This window comes from Pseudophryne corroboree, chromosome 2, assembly GCF_028390025.1.
Source record: "Pseudophryne corroboree isolate aPseCor3 chromosome 2, aPseCor3.hap2, whole genome shotgun sequence".
Lineage (NCBI taxonomy): Eukaryota > Metazoa > Chordata > Amphibia > Anura > Myobatrachidae > Pseudophryne > Pseudophryne corroboree.
In genome coordinates, this window is record NC_086445.1 from 801,306,857 (window position 1) to 801,331,565 (window position 24,709).

General features: G+C 30.9%; 28 non-coding genes across 28 annotated transcripts; all 28 read right to left on the bottom strand.

The window, feature by feature from the left end:
* Window positions 1–570: 570 nt before the first annotated feature.
* On the bottom strand, window positions 571–783 carry LOC135053576 (small nucleolar RNA U3). The gene has a single exon (XR_010242909.1). It is a non-coding gene; the product is annotated as a small nucleolar RNA U3 (small nucleolar RNA).
* Window positions 784–1,436: 653 nt separating this feature from the next.
* LOC135053376 (small nucleolar RNA U3) lies at window positions 1,437–1,649 on the bottom strand. Its single transcript, XR_010242735.1, has one exon. It is a non-coding gene; the product is annotated as a small nucleolar RNA U3 (small nucleolar RNA).
* Window positions 1,650–2,304: 655 nt separating this feature from the next.
* On the bottom strand, window positions 2,305–2,517 carry LOC135053223 (small nucleolar RNA U3). Its single transcript, XR_010242601.1, has one exon. It is a non-coding gene; the product is annotated as a small nucleolar RNA U3 (small nucleolar RNA).
* A 653-nt stretch (window positions 2,518–3,170) lies between these two features.
* LOC135053741 (small nucleolar RNA U3) lies at window positions 3,171–3,383 on the bottom strand. The gene has a single exon (XR_010243053.1). It is a non-coding gene; the product is annotated as a small nucleolar RNA U3 (small nucleolar RNA).
* A 653-nt stretch (window positions 3,384–4,036) lies between these two features.
* LOC135053416 (small nucleolar RNA U3) lies at window positions 4,037–4,249 on the bottom strand. Its single transcript, XR_010242770.1, has one exon. It is a non-coding gene; the product is annotated as a small nucleolar RNA U3 (small nucleolar RNA).
* Window positions 4,250–4,903: 654 nt separating this feature from the next.
* LOC135053718 (small nucleolar RNA U3) lies at window positions 4,904–5,116 on the bottom strand. The gene has a single exon (XR_010243033.1). It is a non-coding gene; the product is annotated as a small nucleolar RNA U3 (small nucleolar RNA).
* Window positions 5,117–5,769: 653 nt separating this feature from the next.
* On the bottom strand, window positions 5,770–5,982 carry LOC135053208 (small nucleolar RNA U3). The gene has a single exon (XR_010242588.1). It is a non-coding gene; the product is annotated as a small nucleolar RNA U3 (small nucleolar RNA).
* A 653-nt stretch (window positions 5,983–6,635) lies between these two features.
* On the bottom strand, window positions 6,636–6,848 carry LOC135053209 (small nucleolar RNA U3). Its single transcript, XR_010242589.1, has one exon. It is a non-coding gene; the product is annotated as a small nucleolar RNA U3 (small nucleolar RNA).
* Window positions 6,849–7,502: 654 nt separating this feature from the next.
* LOC135053095 (small nucleolar RNA U3) lies at window positions 7,503–7,715 on the bottom strand. Its single transcript, XR_010242490.1, has one exon. It is a non-coding gene; the product is annotated as a small nucleolar RNA U3 (small nucleolar RNA).
* A 653-nt stretch (window positions 7,716–8,368) lies between these two features.
* LOC135053535 (small nucleolar RNA U3) lies at window positions 8,369–8,581 on the bottom strand. Its single transcript, XR_010242872.1, has one exon. It is a non-coding gene; the product is annotated as a small nucleolar RNA U3 (small nucleolar RNA).
* A 647-nt stretch (window positions 8,582–9,228) lies between these two features.
* On the bottom strand, window positions 9,229–9,441 carry LOC135053210 (small nucleolar RNA U3). Its single transcript, XR_010242590.1, has one exon. It is a non-coding gene; the product is annotated as a small nucleolar RNA U3 (small nucleolar RNA).
* A 653-nt stretch (window positions 9,442–10,094) lies between these two features.
* LOC135053477 (small nucleolar RNA U3) lies at window positions 10,095–10,307 on the bottom strand. Its single transcript, XR_010242823.1, has one exon. It is a non-coding gene; the product is annotated as a small nucleolar RNA U3 (small nucleolar RNA).
* A 654-nt stretch (window positions 10,308–10,961) lies between these two features.
* LOC135053536 (small nucleolar RNA U3) lies at window positions 10,962–11,174 on the bottom strand. The gene has a single exon (XR_010242873.1). It is a non-coding gene; the product is annotated as a small nucleolar RNA U3 (small nucleolar RNA).
* A 647-nt stretch (window positions 11,175–11,821) lies between these two features.
* On the bottom strand, window positions 11,822–12,034 carry LOC135053755 (small nucleolar RNA U3). Its single transcript, XR_010243065.1, has one exon. It is a non-coding gene; the product is annotated as a small nucleolar RNA U3 (small nucleolar RNA).
* Window positions 12,035–12,687: 653 nt separating this feature from the next.
* LOC135053795 (small nucleolar RNA U3) lies at window positions 12,688–12,900 on the bottom strand. Its single transcript, XR_010243101.1, has one exon. It is a non-coding gene; the product is annotated as a small nucleolar RNA U3 (small nucleolar RNA).
* A 653-nt stretch (window positions 12,901–13,553) lies between these two features.
* Window positions 13,554–13,766, bottom strand: LOC135053224 (small nucleolar RNA U3). Its single transcript, XR_010242602.1, has one exon. It is a non-coding gene; the product is annotated as a small nucleolar RNA U3 (small nucleolar RNA).
* A 653-nt stretch (window positions 13,767–14,419) lies between these two features.
* On the bottom strand, window positions 14,420–14,632 carry LOC135053903 (small nucleolar RNA U3). Its single transcript, XR_010243195.1, has one exon. It is a non-coding gene; the product is annotated as a small nucleolar RNA U3 (small nucleolar RNA).
* A 653-nt stretch (window positions 14,633–15,285) lies between these two features.
* On the bottom strand, window positions 15,286–15,498 carry LOC135053613 (small nucleolar RNA U3). The gene has a single exon (XR_010242941.1). It is a non-coding gene; the product is annotated as a small nucleolar RNA U3 (small nucleolar RNA).
* Window positions 15,499–16,151: 653 nt separating this feature from the next.
* LOC135053749 (small nucleolar RNA U3) lies at window positions 16,152–16,364 on the bottom strand. Its single transcript, XR_010243060.1, has one exon. It is a non-coding gene; the product is annotated as a small nucleolar RNA U3 (small nucleolar RNA).
* A 654-nt stretch (window positions 16,365–17,018) lies between these two features.
* LOC135053463 (small nucleolar RNA U3) lies at window positions 17,019–17,231 on the bottom strand. Its single transcript, XR_010242811.1, has one exon. It is a non-coding gene; the product is annotated as a small nucleolar RNA U3 (small nucleolar RNA).
* Window positions 17,232–17,885: 654 nt separating this feature from the next.
* LOC135053542 (small nucleolar RNA U3) lies at window positions 17,886–18,098 on the bottom strand. The gene has a single exon (XR_010242879.1). It is a non-coding gene; the product is annotated as a small nucleolar RNA U3 (small nucleolar RNA).
* A 653-nt stretch (window positions 18,099–18,751) lies between these two features.
* On the bottom strand, window positions 18,752–18,964 carry LOC135053244 (small nucleolar RNA U3). Its single transcript, XR_010242620.1, has one exon. It is a non-coding gene; the product is annotated as a small nucleolar RNA U3 (small nucleolar RNA).
* A 653-nt stretch (window positions 18,965–19,617) lies between these two features.
* Window positions 19,618–19,830, bottom strand: LOC135053403 (small nucleolar RNA U3). The gene has a single exon (XR_010242759.1). It is a non-coding gene; the product is annotated as a small nucleolar RNA U3 (small nucleolar RNA).
* Window positions 19,831–20,483: 653 nt separating this feature from the next.
* Window positions 20,484–20,696, bottom strand: LOC135053643 (small nucleolar RNA U3). The gene has a single exon (XR_010242968.1). It is a non-coding gene; the product is annotated as a small nucleolar RNA U3 (small nucleolar RNA).
* Window positions 20,697–21,350: 654 nt separating this feature from the next.
* Window positions 21,351–21,563, bottom strand: LOC135053753 (small nucleolar RNA U3). Its single transcript, XR_010243063.1, has one exon. It is a non-coding gene; the product is annotated as a small nucleolar RNA U3 (small nucleolar RNA).
* A 647-nt stretch (window positions 21,564–22,210) lies between these two features.
* Window positions 22,211–22,423, bottom strand: LOC135053632 (small nucleolar RNA U3). The gene has a single exon (XR_010242958.1). It is a non-coding gene; the product is annotated as a small nucleolar RNA U3 (small nucleolar RNA).
* Window positions 22,424–23,077: 654 nt separating this feature from the next.
* On the bottom strand, window positions 23,078–23,290 carry LOC135053250 (small nucleolar RNA U3). Its single transcript, XR_010242625.1, has one exon. It is a non-coding gene; the product is annotated as a small nucleolar RNA U3 (small nucleolar RNA).
* A 653-nt stretch (window positions 23,291–23,943) lies between these two features.
* On the bottom strand, window positions 23,944–24,156 carry LOC135053599 (small nucleolar RNA U3). The gene has a single exon (XR_010242929.1). It is a non-coding gene; the product is annotated as a small nucleolar RNA U3 (small nucleolar RNA).
* Window positions 24,157–24,709: the final 553 nt, after the last annotated feature.

The following is a 24,709-nucleotide window of genomic DNA, read 5'->3' on the forward strand; positions in this document are numbered from 1 at the left end:
CTTGATATAGAAATTGTCAACCAATTTTCAGTTGCATAACATTCTCCACAAATTTTCAGACTACAATTCATTCACTATCATATACTGAATGATTTTCTGTGAGAGTAGACACATTTTAAGATTGTATTAGGTAACATGTTATAATTTTTGCATAAATAAACTTGTTTAAGCCAAAATATTAAACAGAACACTTAACAATGAAACCAATGCACTAATAGCATTGGTACTTTAAAATTTCTTATATTGCATATAGGAAATAAACTAGTGGCTTGCATTAATTGCTGATTTGCTAAAGAATTAAACAATTATTAAACAAATACACTGCAAACAAAAGGTTCTTTTAAGGAAAGCACACTTTACATTTTTCAAGTCCTCATTGACATGAACCACTTAAAGAAGGTTAAAATTAAAATGTAAAATAATACTCTTAGACATTGCTTTTATTCCTATATCATAAAAAACATTCTGATTTAGGAATGTTGAAACATCAATGCATATTCTTTGAAGGATATTAAACATTATACAAACTTAGTTTTAAATAACCATAGTTGATTTTAAAGTGTGTAATCAGCCACTCTGAATGAGCCCTCTTCTACCACTTCTTCATTAAGAAGTAGGACAGTCATCAAAAGCTAACAACATCGGCATGAAACAGAGTTGCTAACTGCCTTCATGCTGAGAAGAGAACTCTTAATCTCATCATGGTGGTTGGCGAGTTTGGACACTTTCAAGCACATTTCTCCCATCATTGCCTATAGAAATGATCCCTGGAAGTATAATCTTAACTACATTTTGTTGATGGTTTAGATAGGCCATATGAATTCCTCTTTTAACTCATGGTGACATTTTAGGACCCATTCATAAAACCTGATATAGAAATTGTCAACCAGTTTTCAGTTGCATAACATTCTCCACAAATTTTCAGACTACAATTCATTCACTATCATATACTGAATGATTTTCTGTGAGAGTAGACACATTTTAAGATTGTATTAGGTAACATATTATAATTTTTGCATATATAAACTTGTTTAAGCCAAAATATTAAATAGAACACTTAACAATGAAACCAATGCACTAATAGCATTGGTACTTCAAAATGTCTTATATTGCATATAGGAAATAAACTAGTGGCTTGCATTAGTTGCTGATTTGCAAAAGAATTAAACAATTATTAAACAAATACACTGCAAACAAAAGGTTCTTATAAGGAAAGCACAGTTTAAATTTTTCAAGTCCTCATTGATATGTACAACTTAAAGAAGGTTAAAATTAAAATGTAAAATAATACTCTTAGACATTGCTTTTATTGCTATATAATTAAAAACATTCTGATTCAGGAATGTTAAAACATCAATGCTTGTTCTTTCCAGCATATTAAACATTACACAAACTTAGTTTTAAATAACCATAGTTGATTTTAAAGTGTGTAATCAGCCACTCTGAATGAGCCCTCTTCTACCACTTCTTTATTAAGAAGTAGGACAGTCATCAAAAGCTAACAACATCTGCATGAAACAGAGTTGCTAACTGCCTTCATGCTGAGAAGAGAGCTCTTAAACTCATCATGGTGGTTGGCGAGTTTGGACACTTTCAAGCACATTTCTCCCATTATTGCCTATAGAAATGATCCCTGAAAGTACAGTCTTAATTACATTTTGTTGATGGTTTAGATAGGCCATATGAATTCCTCTTTTAACTCATGGTTACATTTTTGGACCAATTCAAAAAACTTGATATAGAAATTGTCAACCAATTTTCAGTTGCATAACATTCTCCACAAATTTTCAGACTACAATTCATTCACTATCATATACTGAATGATTTTCTGTGAGAGTAGACACATTTTAAGATTGTATTAGGTAACATGTTATAATTTTTGCATAAATAAACTTGTTTAAGCCAAAATATTAAACAGAACACTTAGCAATAAAAACCAATGCACTAATAGCATTGGTACTTCAAAATGTCTTATATTTCATATAGGAAATAAATTAGTGGCTTGCATTAATTGCTGATTTGCTAAAGAATAAAACAATTATTAAACAAATACACTGCAAACAAAAGGTTCTTTTAAGGAAAGCACACTTTAGATTTTTCAAGTCCTCAGTGACATAAACCACATAAAAAAAGGTTAAAATTAAAATGTAAAATAATACTCTTAGACATTGCCTTTATTGCTATATAATAAAAAACATTCTGATTCAGGAATGTTAAAACATCAATGCTTGTTCTTTCCAGCATATTAAACATTATACAAACTTAGTTTTAAATAACCATAGTTGATTTTAAAGTGTGTAATCAGCCACTCGGAATGAGCCCTCTTCTACCACTTCTTTATTAAGAAGTAGGACAGTCATCAAAAGCTAACAACATCTGCATGAAACAGAGTTGCTAACTGCCTTCATGCTGAGAAGAGAGCTCTTAAACTCATCATGGTGGTTGGCGAGTTTGGACACTTTCAAGCACATTTCTCCCATCATTGCCTATAGAAATGAACCCTGAAAGTACAGTCTTAATTACATTTTGTTGATGGTTTAGATAGGCCATATGAATTCCTCTTTTAACTCATGGTGACATTTTTGGACCCATTCATAAAACTTGATATAGAAATTGTCAACCAATTTTCAGTTGCATAACATTCTCCACAAATTTTCAGACTACAATTCATTCACTATCATATACTGAATGATTTTCTGTGAGAGTAGACACATTTTAAGATTGTATTAGGTAACATGTTATAATTTTTGCATAAATAAACTTGTTTAAGCCAAAATATTAAACAGAACACTTAACAATGAAACCAATGCACTAATAGCATTGGTACTTCAAAATGTCTTATATTTCATATAGGAAATAAACTAGTGGCTTGCATTAACTGCTGATTTGCTAAAGAATAAAACAATTATTAAACAAATACACTGCAAACAAAAGGTTCTTTTAAGGAAAGCACACTTTACATTTTTCAAGTCCTCATTGACATGAACCACTTAAAGAAGGTTAAAATTAAAATGTAAAATAATACTCTTAGACATTGCTTTTATTCCTATATCATAAAAAACATTCTGATTCAGGAATGTTGAAACATCAATGCGTATTCTTTTAAGGATATTAAACATTATACAAACTTAGTTTTAAATAACCATAGTTGATTTTAAAGTGTGTAATCAGCCACTCTGAATGAGCCCTCTTTTACCACTTCTTTATTAAGAAGTAGGACAGTCATCAAAAGCTAACAACATCTGCATGAAACAGAGTTGCTAACTGCCTTCATGCTGAGAAGAGAGCTCTTAATCTCATCATGGTGGTTGGCGAGTTTGGACACTTTCAAGCACATTTCTCCCATCATTGCCTATAGAAATGATCCCAGGAAGTATAATCTTAACTACATTTTGTTGATGGTTTAGATAGGCCATATGAATTCCTCTTTTAACTCATGGTGACATTTTAGGACCCATTCATAAAACCTGATATAGAAATTGTCAACCAGTTTTCAGTTGCATAACATTCTCCACAAATTTTCAGACTACAATTCATTCACTATCATATACTGAATGATTTTCTGTGAGAGTAGACACATTTTAAGATTGTATTAGGTAACATATTATAATTTTTGCATATATAAACTTGTTTAAGCCAAAATATTAAACAGAACACTTAACAATGAAACCAATGCACTAACAGCATTGGTACTTCAAAATTTCTTATATTGCATATAGGAAATAAACTAGTGGCTTGCATTAATTGCTGATTTGCTAAAGAATTAAACAATTATTAAACAAATACACTGCAAACAAAATGTTCTTTTAAGGAAAGCACACTTTACATTTTTCAAGTCCTCATTGACATGAACCACTTAAAGAAGGTTACAATTAAAATGTAAAATAATACTCTTAGACATTGCTTTTATTCCTATATCATAAAAAACATTCTGATTCAGGAATGTTGAAACATCAATGTGTATTCTTTCAAGGATATTAAACATTATACAAACATAGTTTTAAATAACCATAGTTGATTTTAAAGTGTGTAATCAGCCACTCTGAATGAGCCCTCTTCTACCACTGCTTTATTAAGAAGTAGGACAGTCATCAATAGCTGACAATATCTGCATGAAACAGAGTTGCTAACTGCCTTCATGCTGAGAAGAGAGCTCTTAAACTCATCATGGTGGTTGGCGAGTTTTGACACTTTCAAGCACATTTCTCCCATCATTGCCTATAGAAATGATCCCTGAAAGTATAGTCTTAAATACATTTTGTTGATGGTTTAGATAGGCCATATGAATTCCTCTTTTAACTCATGGTGACATTTTTGGACCCATTCATAAAACTTGATATAGAAATTGTCAACCAATTTTCAGTTGCATAACATTCTCCACAAATTTTCAGACTACAATTCATTCACTTTCATATACTGAATGATTTTCTGTGAGAGTAGACACATTTTAAGATTGTATTAGGTAACATGTTATACTTTTTGCATATATAAACTTGTTTAAGCCAAAATATTAAACAGAACACTTAACCATGAAACCAATGCACTAATAGCATTGGTACTTCAAAATTTCTTATATTGCATATAGGAAATAAACTAGTGGCTTGCATTAATTGCTGATTTGCTAAAGAATTAAACAATTATTAAACAAATACACTGCAAACAAAAGGTTCTTTTAAGGAAAGCACACTTTACATTTTTCAAGTCCTCATTGACATGAACCACTAAAAGAAGGTTACAATTAAAATGTAAAATAATACTCTTAGACATTGCTTTTATGCCTATATCATAAAAAAACATTCTGATTCAGGAATGTTGAAACATCAATGTGTATTCTTTCAAGGATATTAAACATTATACAAACTTAGTTTTAAATAACCATAGTAGATTTTAAAGTGTGTAATCAGCCACTCTGAATGAGCCCTCTTCTACCACTTCTTTATTAAGAAGTAGGACAGTCATCAAAAGCTAACAACATCTGCATGAAACAGAGTTGCTAACTGCCTTCATGCTGAGAAGAGAGCTCTTAATCTCAACATGGTGGTTGGCGAGTTTGGACATTTTCAAGCACATTTCTCCCATCATTACCTATAGAAATGATCCCTGAAAGTATAATATTAGCTTCTTTTTGTTGATGGTTTAGATAGGCCATATGAATTCCTCTTTTAACTCATGGTGACATTTTTGGACCCATTCATAAAACTTGATATAGAAATTGTCAACCAATTTTCAGTTGCATAACATTCTCCACAAATTTTCAGACTACAATTCATTCACTTTCATATACTGAATGATTTTCTGTGAGAGTAGACACATTTTAAGATTGTATTAGGTAACATGTTATACTTTTTGCATATATAAACTTGTTTAAGCCAAAATATTAAACAGAACACTTAACCATGAAACCAATGCACTAATAGCATTGGTACTTCAAAATTTCTTATATTGCATATAGGAAATAAACTAGTGGCTTGCATTAATTGCTGATTTGCTAAAGAATTAAACAATTATTAAACAAATACACTGCAAACAAAAGGTTCTTTTAAGGAAAGCACACTTTACATTTTTCAAGTCCTCATTGACATGAACCACTTAAAGAAGGTTACAATTAAAATGTAAAATAATACTCTTACACATTGCTTTAATTGCTATATCATAAAAAACATTCTGATTCAGGAATGTTGAAACATCAATGCGTATTCTTTCAAGGATATTAAACATTATACAAACTTACTTTTAAATAACCATAGTTGATTTTAAAGTGTGTAATCAGCCACTCTGAATGAGCCCTCTTCTACCACTTCTTTATTAAGAAGTAGGACAGTCATCAAAAGCTAACAACATCTGCATGAAACAGAGTTGCTAACTGCCTTCATGCTGAGAAGAGAGCTCATAATCTCATCATGGTGGTTGGCGAGTTTTGACACTTTCAAGCACATTTCTCCCATCATTGCCTATAGAAATGATCCCTGAAAGTATAATCTTAGCTACATTTTGTTGATGGTTTAGATAGGCCATATGAATTCCTCTTTTAACTCATGGTGACATTTTTGGACCCATTCATAAAACTTGATATAGAAATTGTCAACCAATTTTCAGTTGCATAACATTATCCACAAATTTTCAGACTACAATTCATTCACTATCATATACTGAATGATTTTCTGTGAGAGTAGACACATTTTAAGATTGTATTAGGTAACATATTATAATTTTTGCATATATAAACTTGTTTAAGCCAAAATATTAAACAGAACACTTAACAATGAAACCAATGCACTAACAGCATTGGTACTTCAAAATTTCTTATATTGCATATAGGAAATAAACTAGTGGCTTGCATTAATTGCTGATTTGCTAAAGAATTAAACAATTATTAAACAAATACACTGCAAACAAAAGGTTCTTTTAAGGAAAGCACACTTTACATTTTTCAAGTCCTCATTGACATGAACCACTTAAAGAAGGTTACAATTAAAATGTAAAATAATACTCTTACACATTGCTTTAATTGCTATATCATAAAAAACATTCTGATTCAGGAATGTTGAAACATCAATGCGTATTCTTTCAAGGATATTAAACATTATACAAACTTACTTTTAAATAACCATAGTTGATTTTAAAGTGTGTAATCAGCCACTCTGAATGAGCCCTCTTCTACCACTTCTTTATTAAGAAGTAGGACAGTCATCAAAAGCTAACAACATCTGCATGAAACAGAGTTGCTAACTGCCTTCATGCTGAGAAGAGAGCTCATAATCTCATCATGGTGGTTGGCGAGTTTTGACACTTTCAAGCACATTTCTCCCATCATTGCCTATAGAAATGATCCCTGAAAGTATAATCTTAGCTACATTTTGTTGATGGTTTAGATAGGCCATATGAATTCCTCTTTTAACTCATGGTGACATTTTTGGACCCATTCATAAAACTTGATATAGAAATTGTCAACCAATTTTCAGTTGCATAACATTATCCACAAATTTTCAGACTACAATTCATTCACTATCATATACTGAATGATTTTCTGTGAGAGTAGACACATTTTAAGATTGTATTAGGTAACATATTATAATTTTTGCATATATAAACTTGTTTAAGCCAAAATATTAAACAGAACACTTAACAATGAAACCAATGCACTAACAGCATTGGTACTTCAAAATTTCTTATATTGCATATAGGAAATAAACTAGTGGCTTGCATTAATTGCTGATTTGCTAAAGAATTAAACAATTATTAAACAAATACACTGCAAACAAAAGGTTCTTTTAAGGAAAGCACACTTTACATTTTTCAAGTCCTCATTGACATGAACCACTAAAAGAAGGTTACTATTAAAATGTAAAATAATACTCTTAGACATTGCTTTTATTCCTATATCATAAAAAAACATTCTGATTCAGGAATGTTGAAACATCAACGCGTATTCTTTCAAGGATATTAAACATTATACAAACTTAGTTTTAAATAACCATAGTTGATTTTAAAGTGTGGAATCAGCCACTCTGAATGAGCCCTCTTCTACCACTTCTTTATTAAGAAGTAGGACAGTCATCAAAAGCTAACAACATCTGCATGAAACAGAGTTGCTAACTGCCTTCATGCTGAGAAGAGAGCTCTTAAACTCATCATGGTGGTTGGCGAGTTTGGACACTTTCAAGCACATTTCTCCCATCATTGCCTATAGAAATGATCCCTGAAAGTATAGTCTTAAATACATTTTGTTGATGGTTTAGATAGGCCATATGAATTCCTCTTTTAACTCATGGTGACATTTTTGGACCCATTCATAAACTTGATATAGAAATTGTCAACCAATTTTCAGTTGCATAACATTATCCACAAATTTTCAGACTACAATTCAATCACTATCATATACTGAATGATTTTCTGTGAGAGTAGACACATTTTAAGATTGTATTAGGTAACATGTTATTCTTTTTGCATATATAAACTTGTTTAAGCCAAAATATTAAACAGAACACTTAACAATGAAACCAATGCACTAATAGCATTGGTACTTCAAAATTTCTTATATTGCATATAGGAAATAAACTAGTGGCTTGCATTAATTGCTGATTTGCTAAAGAATTAAACAATTATTAAACAAATACACTGCAAACAAAAGGTTCTTTTAAGGAAAGCACACTTTACATTTTTCAAGTCCTCATTGACATGAACCACTTAAAGAAGGTTACAATTAAAATGTAAAATAATACTCTTAGACATTGCTTTTATTCCTATATCATAAAAAAACATTCTGATTCAGGAATGTTGAAACATCAACGCGTATTCTTTCAAGGATATTAAACATTATACAAACTTAGTTTTAAATAACCATAGTTGATTTTAAAGTGTGGAATCAGCCACTCTGAATGAGCCCTCTTCTACCACTTCTTTATTAAGAAGTAGGACAGTCATCAAAAGCTAACAACATCTGCATGAAACAGAGTTGCTAACTGCCTTCATGCTGAGAAGAGAGCTCTTAAACTCATCATGGTGGTTGGCGAGTTTGGACACTTTCAAGCACATTTCTCCCATCATTGCCTATAGAAATGATCCCTGAAAGTATAATACATTTTGTTGATGGTTTAGATAGGCCATATGAATTCCTCTTTTAACTCATGGTGACATTTTTGGACCCATTCATAAAACTTGATATAGAAATTGTCAACCAATTTTCAGTTGCATTACATTATCCACAAATTTTCAGACTACAATTCAATCACTATCATATACTGAATGATTTTCTGTGAGAGTAGACACATTTTAAGATTGTATTAGGTAACATGTTATACTTTTTGCATATATAAACTTGTTTAAGCCAAAATATTAAACAGAACACTTAACAATGAAACCAATGCACTAATAGCATTGGTACTTCAAAATTTCTTATATTGCATATAGGAAATAAACTAGTGGCTTGCATTAATTGCTGATTTGCTAAAGAATTAAACAATTATTAAACAAATACACTGCAAACAAAAGGTTCTTTTAAGGAAAGCACACTTTACATTTTTCAAGTCCTCATTGACATGAACCACTTAAAGAAGGTTACAATTAAAATGTAAAATAATACTCTTAGACATTGCTTTTATTCCTATATCATAAAAAAACATTCTGATTCAGGAATGTTGAAACATCAACGCGTATTCTTTCAAGGATATTAAACATTATACAAACTTAGTTTTAAATAACCATAGTTGATTTTAAAGTGTGTAATCAGCCACTCTGAATGAGCCCTCTTCTACCACTTCTTTATTAAGAAGTAGGACAGTCATCAAAAGCTAACAACATCTGCATGAAACAGAGTTGCTAACTGCCTTCATGCTGAGAAGAGAGCTCATAATCTCATCATGGTGGTTGGCGAGTTTTGACACTTTCAAGCACATTTCTCCCATCATTGCCTATAGAAATGATCCCTGAAAGTATAATCTTAGCTACATTTTGTTGATGGTTTAGATAGGCCATATGAATTCCTCTTTTAACTCATGGTGACATTTTTGGACCCATTCATAAAACTTGATATAGAAATTGTCAACCAATTTTCAGTTGCATAACATTATCCACAAATTTTCAGACTACAATTCATTCACTATCATATACTGAATGATTTTCTGTGAGAGTAGACACATTTTAAGATTGTATTAGGTAACATATTATAATTTTTGCATATATAAACTTGTTTAAGCCAAAATATTAAACAGAACACTTAACAATGAAACCAATGCACTAACAGCATTGGTACTTCAAAATTTCTTATATTGCATATAGGAAATAAACTAGTGGCTTGCATTAATTGCTGATTTGCTAAAGAATTAAACAATTATTAAACAAATACACTGCAAACAAAAGGTTCTTTTAAGGAAAGCACACTTTACATTTTTCAAGTCCTCATTGACATGAACCACTAAAAGAAGGTTACTATTAAAATGTAAAATAATACTCTTAGACATTGCTTTTATTCCTATATCATAAAAAACATTCTGATTCAGGAATGTTGAAACATCAATGTGTATTCTTTCAAGGATATTAAACATTATACAAACTTAGTTTTAAATAACCATAGTTGATTTTAAAGTGTGTAATCAGCCACTCTGAATGAGCCCTCTGCTACCACTTCTTTATTAAGAAGTAGGACAGTCATCAAAAGCTAACAACATCTGCATGAAACAGAGTTGCTAACTGCCTTCATGCTGAGAAGAGAGCTCTTAAACTCATCATGGTGGTTGGCGAGTTTGGACACTTTCAAGCACATTTCTCCCATCATTGCCTATAGAAATGATCCCTGAAAGTATAGTCTTAAATACATTTTGTTGATGGTTTAGATAGGCCATATGAATTCCTCTTTTAACTCATGGTGACATTTTTGGACCCATTCATAAAACTTGATATAGAAATTGTCAACCAATTTTCAGTTGCATAACATTATCCACAAATTTTCAGACTACAATTCAATCACTATCATATACTGAATGATTTTCTGTGAGAGTAGACACATTTTAAGATTGTATTAGGTAACATGTTATACTTTTTGCATATATAAACTTGTTTAAGCCAAAATATTAAACAGAACACTTAACAATGAAACCAATGCACTAATAGCATTGGTACTTCAAAATTTCTTATATTGCATATAGGAAATAAACTAGTGGCTTGCATTAATTGCTGATTTGCTAAAGAATTAAACAATTATTAAACAAATACACTGCAAACAAAAGGTTCTTTTAAGGAAAGCACACTTTACATTTTTCAAGTCCTCATTGACATGAACCACTTAAAGAAGGTTACAATTAAAATGTAAAATAATACTCTTAGACATTGCTTTTATTCCTATATCATAAAAAAACATTCTGATTCAGGAATGTTGAAACATCAACGCGTATTCTTTCAAGGATATTAAACATTATACAAACTTAGTTTTAAATAACCATAGTTGATTTTAAAGTGTGGAATCAGCCACTCTGAATGAGCCCTCTTCTACCACTTCTTTATTAAGAAGTAGGACAGTCATCAAAAGCTAACAACATCTGCATGAAACAGAGTTGCTAACTGCCTTCATGCTGAGAAGAGAGCTCTTAAACTCATCATGGTGGTTGGCGAGTTTGGACACTTTCAAGCACATTTCTCCCATCATTGCCTATAGAAATGATCCCTGAAAGTATAATACATTTTGTTGATGGTTTAGATAGGCCATATGAATTCCTCTTTTAACTCATGGTGACATTTTTGGACCCATTCATAAAACTTGATATAGAAATTGTCAACCAATTTTCAGTTGCATAACATTATCCACAAATTTTCAGACTACAATTCAATCACTATCATATACTGAATGATTTTCTGTGAGAGTAGACACATTTTAAGATTGTATTAGGTAACATGTTATACTTTTTGCATATATAAACTTGTTTAAGCCAAAATATTAAACAGAACACTTAACAATGAAACCAATGCACTAATAGCATTGGTACTTCAAAATTTCTTATATTACATATAGGAAATAAACTAGTGGCTTGCATTAATTGCTGATTTGCTAAAGAATTAAACAATTATTAAACAAATACACTGCAAACAAAAGGTTCTTTTAAGGAAAGCACACTTTACATTTTTCAAGTCCTCATTGACATGAACCACTTAAAGAAGGTTACAATTAAAATGTAAAATAATACTCTTAGACATTGCTTTTATTCCTATATCATAAAAAAACATTCTGATTCAGGAATGTTGAAACATCAACGCGTATTCTTTCAAGGATATTAAACATTATACAAACTTAGTTTTAAATAACCATAGTTGATTTTAAAGTGTGTAATCAGCCACTCTGAACGAGCCCTATACTACCACTTCTTTATTAAGAAGTAGGACAGTCATCAAAAGCTAACAACATCTGCATGAAACAGAGTTGCTAACTGCCTTCATGCTGAGAAGAGAGCTCTTAATCTCATCACGGTGGTTGGCGAGTTTTGACACTTTCAAGCACATTTCTCCCATCATTGCCTATAGAAATGATCCCTGAAAGTATAGTCTTAAATACATTTTGTTGATGGTTTAGATAGGCCATATGAATTCCTCTTTTAACTCATGGTGACATTTTTGGACCCATTCATAAAACTTGATATAGAAATTGTCAACCAATTTTCAGTTGCATTACATTATCCACAAATTTTCAGACTACAATTCAATCACTATCATATACTGAATGATTTTCTGTGAGAGTAGACACATTTTAAGATTGTATTAGGTAACATGTTATACTTTTTGCATATATAAACTTGTTTAAGCCAAAATATTAAACAGAACACTTAACAATGAAACCAATGCACTAATAGCATTGGTACTTCAAAATTTCTTATATTGCATATAGGAAATAAACTAGTGGCTTGCATTAATTGCTGATTTGCTAAAGAATTAAACAATTATTAAACAAATACACTGCAAACAAAAGGTTCTTTTAAGGAAAGCACACTTTACATTTTTCAAGTCCTCATTGACATGAACCACTTAAAGAAGGTTACAATTAAAATGTAAAATAATACTCTTAGACATTGCTTTTATTCCTATATCATAAAAAACATTCTGATTTAGGAATGTTGAAACATCAATGCGTATTCTTTGAAGGATATTAAACATTATACAAACTTAGTTTTAAATAACCATAGTTGATTTTAAAGTGTGTAATCAGCCACTCTGAATGAGCCCTCTTCTACCACTTCTTTATTAAGAAGTAGGACAGTCATCAAAAGCTAACAACATCAGCATGAAACAGAGTTGCTAACTGCCTTCATACTGAGAAGAGAACTCTTAAACTCATCATGGTGGTTGGCGAGTTTGGACACTTTCAAGCACATTTCTCCCATCATTGCCTATAGAAATGATCCCTGGAAGTATAATCTTAACTACATTTTGTTGATGGTTTAGATAGGCCATATGAATTCCTCTTTTAACTCATGGTGACATTTTAGGACCCATTCATAAAACCTGATATAGAAATTGTCAACCAGTTTTCAGTTGCATAACATTCTACACAAATTTTCAGACTACAATTCATTCACTATCATATACTGAATGATTTTCTGTGAGAGTAGACACATTTTAAGATTGTATTAGGTAACATATTATAATTTTTGCATATATAAACTTGTTTAAGCCAAAATATTAAATAGAACACTTAACAATGAAACCAATGCACTAATAGCATTGGTACTTCAAAATGTCTTATATTGCATATAGGAAATAAACTAGTGGCTTGCATTAGTTGCTGATTTGCAAAAGAATTAAACAATTATTAAACAAATACACTGCAAACAAAAGGTTCTTATAAGGAAAGCACAGTTTAAATTTTTCAAGTCCTCATTGATATGTACAACTTAAAGAAGGTTAAAATTAAAATGTAAAATAATACTCTTAGACATTGCCTTTATTGCTATATAATAAAAAACATTCTGATTCAGGAATGTTAAAACATCAATGCTTGTTCTTTCCAGCATATTAAACATTATACAAACTTAGTTTTAAATAACCATAGTTGATTTTAAAGTGTGTAATCAGCCACTCGGAATGAGCCCTCTTCTACCACTTCTTTATTAAGAAGTAGGACAGTCATCAAAAGCTAACAACATCTGCATGAAACAGAGTTGCTAACTGCCTTCATGCTGAGAAGAGAGCTCTTAAACTCATCATGGTGGTTGGCGAGTTTGGACACTTTCAAGCACATTTCTCCCATCATTGCCTATAGAAATGAACCCTGAAAGTACAGTCTTAATTACATTTTGTTGATGGTTTAGATAGGCCATATGAATTCCTCTTTTAACTCATGGTGACATTTTTGGACCCATTCATAAAACTTGATATAGAAATTGTCAACCAATTTTCAGTTGCATAACATTCTCCACAAATTTTCAGACTACAATTCATTCACTATCATATACTGAATGATTTTCTGTGAGAGTAGACACATTTTAAGATTGTATTAGGTAACATGTTATAATTTTTGCATAAATAAACTTGTTTAAGCCAAAATATTAAACAGAACACTTAACAATGAAACCAATGCACTAATAGCATTGGTACTTTAAAATTTCTTATATTGCATATAGGAAATAAACTAGTGGCTTGCATTAATTGCTGATTTGCTAAAGAATTAAACAATTATTAAACAAATACACTGCAAACAAAAGGTTCTTTTAAGGAAAGCACACTTTACATTTTTCAAGTCCTCATTGACATGAACCACTTAAAGAAGGTTAAAATTAAAATGTAAAATAATACTCTTAGACATTGCTTTTATTCCTATATCATAAAAAACATTCTGATTCAGGAATGTTGAAACATCAATGTGTATTCTTTCAAGGATATTAAACATTATACAAACTTAGTTTTAAATAACCATAGTTGATTTTAAAGTGTGTAATCAGCCACTCTGAATGAGCCCTCTTCTACCACTTCTTTATTAAGAAGTAGGACAGTCATCAAAAGCTAACAACATCGGCATGAAACAGAGTTGCTAACTGCCTTCATACTGAGAAGAGAACTCTTAATCTCATCATGGTGGTTGGCGAGTTTGGACACTTTCAAGCACATTTCTCCCATCATTGCCTATAGAAATGATCCCTGCAAGTATAATCTTAACTACATTTTGTTGATGGTTTAGATAGGCCATATGAATTCCTCTTTTAACTCATGGTGACATTTTAGGACCCATTCATAAAACCTGATATAGAAATTGTCAACCAGTTTTCAGTTGCATAACATTCTCCACAAATTTTCAGACTACAATTCATTCACTATCATATACTGAATGATTTTCTGTGAGAGTAGACACATTTTAAGATTGTATTAGGTAACATATTATAATTTTTGCATATATAAACTTGTTTAAGCCAAAATATTAAATAGAACACTTAACAATGAAACCAATGCACTAATAGCATTGGTACTTCAAAATGTCTTATATTGCATATAGGAAATAAACTAGTGGCTTGCATTAGTTGCTGATTTGCAAAAGAATTAAACAATTATTAAACAAATACACTGCAAACAAAAGGTTCTTATAAGGAAAGCACAGTTTAAATTTTTCAAGTCCTCATTGATATGTACAACTTAAAGAAGGTTAAAATTAAAATGTAAAATAATACTCTTAGACATTGCCTTTATTGCTATATAATAAAAAACATTCTGATTCAGGAATGTTAAAACATCAATGCTTGTTCTTTCCAGCATATTAAACATTATACAAACTTAGTTTTAAATAACCATAGTTGATTTTAAAGTGTGTAATCAGCTACTCGGAATGAGCCCTCTTCTACCACTTCTTTATTAAGAAGTAGGACAGTCATCAAAAGCTAACAACATCTGCATGAAACAGAGTTGCTAACTGCCTTCATGCTGAGAAGAGAGCTCTTAAACTCATCATGGTGGTTGGCGAGTTTGGACACTTTCAAGCACATTTCTCCCATCATTGCCTATAGAAATGAACCCTGAAAGTACAGTCTTAATTACATTTTGTTGATGGTTTAGATAGGCCATATGAATTCCTCTTTTAACTCATGGTGACATTTTTGGACCCATTCATAAAACTTGATATAGAAATTGTCAACCAATTTTCAGTTGCATAACATTCTCCACAAATTTTCAGACTACAATTCATTCACTATCATATACTGAATGATTTTCTGTGAGAGTAGACACATTTTAAGATTGTATTAGGTAACATATTATAATTTTTGCATATATAAATTTGTTTAAACCAAAATATTAAACAGAACACTTAACAATGAAACCAATGCACTAATAGCATTGGTACTTCAAAATTTCTTATATTTCATATAGGAAATAAACTAGTGGCTTGCATTAACTGCTGATTTGCTAAAGAATAAAACAATTATTAAACAAATACACTGCAAACAAAAGGTTCTTTTAAGGAAAGCACACTTTACATTTTTCAAGTCCTCATTGACATGAACCACTTAAAGAAGGTTAAAATTAAAATGTAAAATAATACTCTTAGACATTGCTTTTATTCCTATATCATAAAAAACATTCTGATTCAGGAATGTTGAAACATCAATGCGTATTCTTTTAAGGATATTAAACATTATACAAACTTAGTTTTAAATAACCATAGTTGATTTTAAAGTGTGTAATCAGCCACTCTGAATGAGCCCTCTTTTACCACTTCTTTATTAAGAAGTAGGACAGTCATCAAAAGCTAACAACATCTGCATGAAACAGAGTTGCTAACTGCCTTCATGCTGAGAAGAGAGCTCTTAATCTCATCATGGTGGTTGGCGAGTTTGGACACTTTCAAACACATTTCTCCCATCATTGCCTATAGAAATGATCCCAGGAAGTATAATCTTAACTACATTTTGTTGATGGTTTAGATAGGCCATATGAATTCCTCTTTTAACTCATGGTGACATTTTAGGACCCATTCATAAAACCTGATATAGAAATTGTCAACCAGTTTTCAGTTGCATAACATTCTCCACAAATTTTCAGACTACAATTCATTCACTATCATATACTGAATGATTTTCTGTGAGAGTAGACACATTTTAAGATTGTATTAGGTAACATATTATAATTTTTGCATATATAAACTTGTTTAAGCCAAAATATTAAACAGAACACTTAACAATGAAACCAATGCACTAACAGCATTGGTACTTCAAAATTTCTTATATTGCATATAGGAAATAAACTAGTGGCTTGCATTAATTGCTGATTTGCTAAAGAATTAAACAATTATTAAACAAATACACTGCAAACAAAATGTTCTTTTAAGGAAAGCACACTTTACATTTTTCAAGTCCTCATTGACATGAACCACTTAAAGAAGGTTACAATTAAAATGTAAAATAATACTCTTAGACATTGCTTTTATTCCTATATCATAAAAAAACATTCTGATTCAGGAATGTTGAAACATCAATGTGTATTCTTTCAAGGATATTAAACATTATACAAACATAGTTTTAAATAACCATAGTTGATTTTAAAGTGTGTAATCAGCCACTCTGAATGAGCCCTCTTCTACCACTTCTTTATTAAGAAGTAGGACAGTCATCAATAGCTAACAACATCTGCATGAAACAGAGTTGCTAACTGCCTTCATGCTGATAAGAGAGCTCTTAAACTCATCATGGTGGTTGGCGAGTTTTGACACTTTCAAGCACATTTCTCCCATCATTGCCTATAGAAATGATCCCTGAAAGTATAGTCTTAAATACATTTTGTTGATGGTTTAGATAGGCCATATGAATTCCTCTTTTAACTCATGGTGACATTTTTGGACCCATTCATAAAACTTGATATAGAAATTGTCAACCAATTTTCAGTTGCATAACATTCTCCACAAATTTTCAGACTACAATTCATTCACTTTCATATACTGAATGATTTTCTGTGAGAGTAGACACATTTTAAGATTGTATTAGGTAACATGTTATACTTTTTGCATATATAAACTTGTTTAAGCCAAAATATTAAACAGAACACTTAACCATGAAACCAATGCACTAATAGCATTGGTACTTCAACATTTCTTATATTGCATATAGGAAATAAACTAGTGGCTTGCATTAATTGCTGATTTGCTAAAGAATTAAACAATTATTAAACAAATACACTGCAAACAAAAGGTTCTTTTAAGGAAAGCACACTTTACATTTTTCAAGTCCTCATTGACATGAACCACTAAAAGAAGGTTACAATTAAAATGTAAAATAATATTCTTAGACATTGCTTTTATGCCTATATCATAAAAAAACATTCTGATTCAGGAATGTTGAAACATCAATGTGTATTCTTTCAAGGATATTAAACATTATACAAACTTAGTTTTAAATAACCATAGTTGATTTTAAAGTGTGTAATCAGCCACTCTGAATGAGCCCTCTTCTACTACTTCTTTATTAAGAAGTAGGACAGTCATCAAAAGCTAACAACATCTGCATGAAACAGAGTTGCGAACTGCCTTCATGCTGAGAAGAGAGCTCTTAAACTCATCATGGTGGTTGGCGAGTTTGGACACTTTCAAGCACATTTCTCCCATCATTGCCTATAAAAATGAACCCTGAAAGTACAGTCTTAATTACATTTTGTTGATGGTTTAGATAGGCCATATGAATTCCTCTTTTAACTCATGGTGACATTTTTGGACCCATTCATAAAACTTGATATAGAAATTGTCAACCAATTTTCAGTTGCATAACATTCTCCACAAATTTTCAGACTACAATTCATTCACTATCATATACTGAATGATTTTCTGTGAGAGTAGACACATTTTAAGATTGTATTAGGTAACATGTTATACTTTTTGCATATATAAACTTGTTTAAGCCAAAATATTAAACAGAACACTTAACCATGAAACCAATGCACTAATAGCATTGGTACTTCAAAATTTCTTATATTGCATATAGGAAATAAACTAATGGCTTGCATTAATTGCTGATTTGCAAAAGAATTAAACAATTATTAAACAAATACACTGCAAACAAAAGGTTCTTTTAAGGAAAGCACACTTTACATTTTTCAAGTCCTCATTGACATGAACCACTTAAAGAAGGTTAAAATTAAAATGTAAAATAATACTCTTAGACATTGCTTTAATTGCTATATCATAAAAAACATTCTGATTCAGGAATGTTGAAACATCAATGCGTATTCTTTCAAGGATATTAAACATTATACAAACTTACTTTTAAATAACCATAGTTGATTTTAAAGTGTGTAATCAGCCACTCTGAATGAGCCCTCTTCTACCACTTCTTTATTAAGAAGTAGGACAGTCATCAAAAGCTAACAACATCTGCATGAAACAGAGTTGCTAACTGCCTTCATGCTGAGAAGAGAGCTCTTAATCTCATCATGGTGGTTGGCGAGTTTTGACACTTTCAAGCACATTTCTCCCATCATTGCCTATAGAAATGATCCCGGAAAGTATAATCTTAGCTACATTTTGTTGATGGTTTAGATAGGCCATATGAATTCCTCTTTTAACTCATGGTGACATTTTTGGACCCATTCATAAAACTTGATATAGAAATTGTCAACCAATTTTCAGTTGCATAACATTATCCACAAATTTTCAGACTACAATTCATTCACTATCATATACTGAATGATTTTCTGTGAGAGTAGACACATTTTAAGATTGTATTAGGTAACATATTATAATTTTTGCATATATAAACTTGTTTAAGCCAAAATATTAAACAGAACACTTAACAATGAAACCAATGCACTAACAGCATTGGTACTTCAAAATTTCTTAAATTGCATATAGGAAATAAACTAGTGGCTTGCATTAATTGCTGATATGCTAAAGAATTAAACAATTATTAAACAAATACACTGCAAACAAAATGTTATTTTAAGGAAAGCACACTTTACATTTTTCAAGTCCTCATTGACATGAACCACTTAAAGAAAGTTACAATTAAAATGTAAAATAATACTCTTAGACATTGCTTTTATTCCTATATCATAAAAAACATTCTGATTCAGGAATGTTGAAACATCAATGTGTATTCTTTCAAGGATATTAAACATTATACAAACATAGTTTTAAATAACCATAGTTGATTTTAAAGTGTGTAATCAGCCACTCTGAATGAGCCCTCTTCTACCACGTCTTTATTAAGAAGTAGGACAGTCATCAAAAGCTAACAACATCTGCATGAAACAGAGTTGCTAACTGCCTTCATGCTGAGAAGAGAGCTCTTAAACTCATCATGGTGGTTGGCGAGTTTGGACACTTTCAAGCACATTTCTCCCATCATTGCCTATAGAAATGATCCCTGAAAGTATAGTCTTAAATACATTTTGTTGATGGTTTAGATAGGCCATATGAATTCCTCTTTTAACTCATGGTGACATTTTTGGACCCATTCATAAAACTTGATATAGAAATTGTCAACCAATTTTCAGTTGCATAACATTCTCCACAAATTTTCAGACTACAATTCATTCACTTTCATATACTGAATGATTTTCTGTGAGAGTAGACACATTTTAAGATTGTATTAGGTAACATGTTATACTTTTTGCATATATAAACTTGTTTAAGCCAAAATATTAAACAGAACACTTAACCATAAAACCAATGCACTAATAGCATTGGTACTTCAAAATTTCTTATATTGCATATAGGAAATAAACTAGTGGCTTGCATTAATTGCTGATTTGCTAAAGAATTAAACAATTATTAAACAAATACACTGCAAACAAAAGGTTCTTTTAAGGAAAGCACACTTTACATTTTTCAAGTCCTCATTGACATGAACCACTAAAAGAAGGTTACTATTAAAATGTAAAATAATACTCTTAGACATTGCTTTTATTCCTATATCATAAAAAACATTCTGATTCAGGAATGTTGAAACATCAATGTGTATTCTTTCAAGGATATTAAACATTATACAAACTTAGTTTTAAATAACCATAGTTGATTTTAAAGTGTGTAATCAGCCACTCTGAATGAGCCCTCTGCTACCACTTCTTTATTAAGAAGTAGGACAGTCATCAAAAGCTAACAACATCTGCATGAAACAGAGTTGCTAACTGCCTTCATGCTGAGAAGAGAGCTCTTAAAGTCATCATGGTGGTTGGCGAGTTTGGACACTTTCAAGCACATTTCTCCCATCATTGCCTATAGAAATGATCCCTGAAAGTATAGTCTTAAATACATTTTGTTGATGGTTTAGATAGGCCATATGAATTCCTCTTTTAACTCATGGTGACATTTTTGGACCCATTCATAAAACTTGATATAGAAATTGTCAACCAATTTTCAGTTGCATAACATTATCCACAAATTTTCAGACTACAATTCAATCACTATCATATACTGAATGATTTTCTGTGAGAGTAGACACATTTTAAGATTGTATTAGGTAACATGTTATACTTTTTGCATATATAAACTTGTTTAAGCCAAAATATTAAACAGAACACTTAACAATGAAACCAATGCACTAATAGCATTGGTACTTCAAAATTTCTTATATTGCATATAGGAAATAAACTAGTGGCTTGCATTAATTGCTGATTTGCTAAAGAATTAAACAATTATTAAACAAATACACTGCAAACAAAAGGTTCTTTTAAGGAAAGCACACTTTACATTTTTCAAGTCCTCATTGACATGAACCACTTAAAGAAAGTTACAATTAAAATGTAAAATAATACTCTTAGACATTGCTTTTATTCCTATATCATAAAAAAACATTCTGATTCAGGAATGTTGAAACATCAACGCGTATTCTTTCAAGGATATTAAACATTATACAAACTTAGTTTTAAATAACCATAGTTGATTTTAAAGTGTGGAATCAGCCACTCTGAATGAGCCCTTTTCTACCACTTCTTTATTAAGAAGTAGGACAGTCATCAAAAGCTAACAACATCTGCATGAAACAGAGTTGCTAACTGCCTTCATGCTGAGAAGAGAGCTCTTAAACTCATCATGGTGGTTGGCGAGTTTGGACACTTTCAAGCACATTTCTCCCATCATTGCCTATAGAAATGATCCCTGAAAGTATAATACATTTTGTTGATGGTTTAGATAGGCCATATGAATTCCTCTTTTAACTCATGGTGACATTTTTGGACCCATTCATAAAACTTGATATAGAAATTGTCAACCAATTTTCAGTTGCATAACATTATCCACAAATTTTCAGACTACAATTCAATCACTATCATATACTGAATGATTTTCTGTGAGAGTAGACACATTTTAAGATTGTATTAGGTAACATGTTATACTTTTTGCATATATAAACTTGTTTAAGCCAAAATATTAAACAGAACACTTAACAATGAAACCAATGCACTAATAGCATTGGTACTTCAAAATTTCTTATATTGCATATAGGAAATAAACTAGTGGCTTGCATTAATTGCTGATTTGCTAAAGAATTAAACAATTATTAAACAAATACACTGCAAACAAAAGGTTCTTTTAAGGAAAGCACACTTTACATTTTTCAAGTCCTCATTGACATGAACCACTTAAAGAAGGTTACAATTAAAATGTAAAATAATACTCTTAGACATTGCTTTTATTCCTATATCATAAAAAAACATTCTGATTCAGGAATGTTGAAACATCAACGTGTATTCTTTCAAGGATATTAAACATTATACAAACTTAGTTTTAAATAACCATAGTTGATTTTAAAGTGTGTAATCAGCCACTCTGAACGAGCCCTATACTACCACTTCTTTATTAAGAAGTAGGACAGTCATCAAAAGCTAACAACATCTGCATGAAACAGAGTTGCTAACTGCCTTCATGCTGAGAAGAGAGCTCTTAATCTCATCATGGTGGTTGGCGAGTTTTGACACTTTCAAGCACATTTCTCCCATCATTGCCTATAGAAATGATCCCTGAAAGTATAGTCTTAAATACATTTTGTTGATGGTTTAGATAGGCCATATGAATTCCTCTTTTAACTCATGGTGACATTTTTGGACCCATTCATAAAACTTGATATAGAAATTGTCAACCAATTTTCAGTTGCATTACATTATCCACAAATTTTCAGACTACAATTCAATCACTATCATATACTGAATGATTTTCTGTGAGAGTAGACACATTTTAAGATTGTATTAGGTAACATGTTATACTTTTTGCATATATAAACTTGTTTAAGCCAAAATATTAAACAGAACACTTAACAATGAAACCAATGCACTAATAGCATTGGTACTTCAAAATTTCTTATATTGCATATAGGAAATAAACTAGTGGCTTGCATTAATTGCTGATTTGCTAAAGAATTAAACAATTATTAAACAAATACACTGCAAACAAAAGGTTCTTTTAAGGAAAGCACACTTTACATTTTTCAAGTCCTCATTGACATGAACCACTTAAAGAAGGTTACAATTAAAATGTAAAATAATACTCTTAGACATTGCTTTTATTCCTATATCATAAAAAAACATTCTGATTCAGGAATGTTGAAACATCAACGCGTATTCTTTCAAGGATATTAAACATTATACAAACTTAGTTTTAAATAACCATAGTTGATTTTAAAGTGTGTAATCAGCCACTCTGAATGAGCCCTCTTCTACCACTTCTTTATTAAGAAGTAGGACAGTCATCAAAAGCTAACAACATCTGCATGAAACAGAGTTGCTAACTGCCTTCATGCTGAGAAGAGAGCTCTTAAACTCATCATGGTGGTTGGCGAGTTTGGACACTTTCAAGCACATTTCTCCCATCATTGCCTATAGAAATGATCCCTGAAAGTATAATCTTAGCTACATTTTCTTGATGGTTTAGATAGGCCATATGAATTCCTCTTTTAACTCATGGTGACATTTTTGGACCCATTCATAAAACTTGATATAGAAATTGTCAACCAATTTTCAGTTGCATAACATTATCCACAAATTTTCAGACTACAATTCATTCACTATCATATACTGAATGATTTTCTGTGAGAGTAGACACATTTTAAGATTGTATTAGGTAACATATTATAATTTTTGCATATATAAACTTGTTTAAGCCAAAATATTAAACAGAACACTTAACAATGAAACCAATGCACTAACAGCATTGGTACTTCAAAATTTCTTATATTGCATATAGGAAAAAAACTAGTGGCTTGCATTAATTGCTGATTTGCTAAAGAATTAAACAATTATTAAACAAATACACTGCAAACAAAATGTTCTTTTAAGGAAAGCACACTTTACATTTTTCAAGTCCTCATTGACATGAACCACTAAAAGAAGGTTACAATTAAAATGTAAAATAATACTCTTAGACATTGCTTTTATTCCTATATCATAAAAAACATTCTGATTCAGGAATGTTGAAACATCAATGTGTATTCTTTCAAGGATATTAAACATTATACAAACTTAGTTTTAAATAACCATAGTTGATTTTAAAGTGTGTAATCAGCCACTCTGAATGAGCCCTCTTCAACCACTTCTTTATTAAGAAGTAGGACAGTCATCAAAAGCGAACAACATCTGCATGAAACAGAGTTGCTAACTGCCTTCATGCTGAGAAGAGAGCTCTTAAACTCATCATGGTGGTTGGCGAGTTTGGACACTTTCAAGCACATTTCTCCCATCATTGCCTATAGAAATGATCCCTGAAAGTATAATCTTACCTACATTTGGTTGATGGTTTAGATAGGCCATATAAATTCCTCTTTTAACTCATGGTGACATTTTAGGACCCATGCATAGAACTTGATATAGAAATTGTCAACCAATTTTCAGTTGCATAACATTCTCCACAAATTTTCAGACTACAATTCATTCACTATCATATACTGAATGATTTTCTGTGAGAGTAGACACATTTTAAGATTGTATTAGGTAACATATTATAATTTTTGCATATATAAATTTGTTTAAACCAAAATATTAAACAGAACACTTAACAATGAAACCAATGCACTAATAGCATTGGTACTTCAAAATTTCTTATATTGCATATAGGAAATAAACTAGTGGCTTGCATTAATTGCTGATTTGCAAAAGAATTAAACAATTATTAAACAAATACACTGCAAACAAAAGGTTCTTTTAAGGAAAGCACACTTTACATTTTTCAAGTCCTCATTGACATGAACCACTTAAAGAAGGTTAAAATTAAAATGTAAAATAATACTCTTAGACATTGCTTTAATTGCTATATCATAAAAAACATTCTGAT